Source organism: Myotis brandtii, unplaced genomic scaffold (assembly GCF_000412655.1).
Source record: "Myotis brandtii unplaced genomic scaffold, ASM41265v1 scaffold5468, whole genome shotgun sequence".
NCBI classification, from domain to species: domain Eukaryota; kingdom Metazoa; phylum Chordata; class Mammalia; order Chiroptera; family Vespertilionidae; genus Myotis; species Myotis brandtii.
Genome location: NW_005370023.1, coordinates 60018 through 63030, shown reverse-complemented (window position 1 = coordinate 63030; position 3013 = coordinate 60018).

The following is a 3013-nucleotide window of genomic DNA, read 5'->3' as shown; positions in this document are numbered from 1 at the left end:
AGCTCCCACCCCCTCCCCTCAATCCCGCCCTCATAGTCCCCTCACTCACCTTACTCTCTCCGGCGCGGCCCCCCCAAGCCCCCCTGACCTCCGCGCACATGCGCACAAAGCTCACCGGGACTCCATGCCCCGGCAGGCTTTGCGCCAAACTCTTCCGTCCTGCCCTCCCCCCCCACCAACACTCCCGGGGACCTAGTGGTCCGTGCCGCCTGACGCACTGCCCCCAGCCCCACGGACCTCGCCGGCACTACATTTCCCAGGAAGCCGCGCGGCAAGCCAGGCTTCCCATTGGCTCTCTCCTTGGTGACCCGTGCATGGCCGTCCCCCGAATGGCTCCGCCAGCGCCAGAAATACACTTCCCAAGATGCACCGAGGGCTACGCCAATATGGCGTCGCCTAGCGCTCCAGGCTGCGGACTACATTTCCCAGGATGCAGACGGGGCCTCCCATTGGGTCGCGCGCCGAAGCCGAGCGTGCGCAGACGTGCGGACTGGAGGGACCAGAGGAGTGCCGAGGGAGGGAGGAGGCGGAGCCGTGGTGGCGTCGTCGTGGATACGGAGGAGGCCGGACGCTGCCGGGCACTTGGGAAATGGGGCCCTTGGGTCGGAGGAACGGGCCCACGAAGAAGGAGGAGGGGCCCGGACCGAAGCTCCGCGCCAATCCCGACGTGCTCGGTGCGTCTCCTTGACAACGGGTCGCCTCTCACCCCTCCCCCACCCGGCGGACCTCACCAGGTCCCGGGTCCTTGCGGGGACCGGAAGCGACTGCACCGAGGGCTACGCCAATATGGCGTCGCCTAGCGCGCCAGGCTGCGGACTACATTTCCCAGAAGGCAGACGGGGCTTCCCATTGGGTCGCGCGCCGAAGCCGAGCGTGCACAGATGTGCGGACCGGGGGTGACCCGAGGAGTGCCGAGAAGGGAGGAGGCGGAGCCGTGGTGGCGTCGTCGTGGATATGGAGGAGGCCGGACGCTGCCGGGCACTTGGGAAACGGGGCCCTTGGGTCGGAGGAACCCGCCGACCAAGAAGGAGGAGGGGCCCGGACCAAAGCTCCGCGCCAATCCCGGCGTGCTCCGTGCGTCTCCTTGACAACGGGTGGCCTCTCACCCCTCCCCCACCCGGCGGACCTCACCAGGTCCCGGGTCCTTGCTGGTCCGGACGGGATCCTGGCGCCCTGGCTCGGCTCTGTCTGCGCGAACCTGATCCACAGCCTCAGTTTCCCCTCCCCGAATCCGGGAGGGGCCCTCCTGCCACGCCTCCCGACGTGCCCCGGTCGGACAGCGACTGCCTCAGTTTCCCCATCTCAGAAACGGGAAGAGTTTGCTTTCAGAGCGGGAAGAGAGCTGCGAGACGGGTTGGACTGTTGTACCCCGCGAATCACCCAGGGACACTCCAAGAAATCGAATGAAGTGTTGTGATGTACCCCGTAAATCACAGAAGGACGCCTCAAGAAGTCGAATTCAAGAGTCACATTTATTGCAAACCCGGGACTGCGAGGGGGCATTTCGCCCTCCCAAATCTCGCAGGGCCCTCCCCAGCCCCAACATCAGATTTTTCTGCGCGAACCTGATCCACAGCCTCAGTTTCCCCTCCGCGAATCGGGCAGGGACCCTCCTGCCACGCGTCCCGACGTGCCCTGGTCAGACGGGGCGACTGCCTCAGTTTCCCCATCTCAGACATGGGGAGAAGAAGAGTTGGTTTTCAGAGCGGGAAGAGAGCTGCGAGACGGGTTGGACTGTTGTACCCCGCGAATCACCCAGGGACACTCCAAGAAATCGAATGAAGTGTTGTGATGTACCCCGTAAATCACAGAAGGACGCCTCAAGAAGTCGAATTAAAGAGTCACATTTATTGCAAACCCGGGACTGCGAGGGGGCATTTCGCCCTCCCAAATCTCGCAGGGCCCTCCCCAGCCCCAACATCAGATTTTTATAGGCAAAGATCACAGAGGTATTGATTACATCCCAGGGTTTGGAATGAGGACCCTGGTTTGCACAAAGCAGTTTACAGAAGCAGACTTGAGCATGTTCATTATAGTTTTGGGTCTCCGGATCACCGAATCAGCGGAAACACATTATCTGGAGCCATCGAGGTAATTTAGGATAATTGTGCCGTCCTGGTCTCAGGTGCAGAAGACTGTGCTTCGATAACCAGTATGACCACAACCAATGGCGTATTCACATTACAATCAAGAGGGTATTCAATCGAATGGGATGGTTTATATAATTCAGAAAATCCAAATAACTTTCCTATTGTTAAACAAAGCAAATAAGGACAGAAGCCAAACAGCAGGGTTAAAGTCAAACTATAGTTTCTGCCTGAGATGATTGCTACCATACTTCAGAAGGAGCCACATTTATTTCAAAGCCGGGACTAGGAGGGGGCAGTTGCTCTCCAGATCTCGCAGTGCCCCCTTGGCCGAAACATCAGACCGATATAGGCAAATATCACGAAGGCATTGATTACCTCTCGGGGTTTGGAATGAGGAACCTGGTTTGCAAAAAGCAGTTTGTTACAGAAGCTTAGATTGAGCAAGTTAGTTCTCTTACAAAGATTAATTTTAGTTTCGGGTGTTGAGACCACTGAGTCAGCGGGAACACGTTATCTGGAGCCATCGGGTCTTGGGACTGTTGTAATGTACCCCGTGAGTAAATACTCAGGACGCAAGACCAGATGAATGAGTCATTTAATAAGCCGGCGACTGAGAGGGAGTTATGGCTCCAAATCTCCCAGTCCCGAAATGGTGGCAACATCAGGCTTATATAGGCAAAGATTATAAAGGTATCGATGACATCTTTGGGTTTGGAATGAGGAACCTGGTTTGCACAAAGCAGTTACAGAAGCGGAACTGAGCAAGTTAGTTAAATTATAGTTGTGGGTCTCCGGATCACTGAATCAACGGAAACACATTATCTGGAGCAGCGGTTCTCAACCTGTGGGTCGCGACCCCTCTGGCGGTCGAACGACCCTTTCACAGGGGTCGCCTAAGACCATCCTGCATATCAGATATTTAC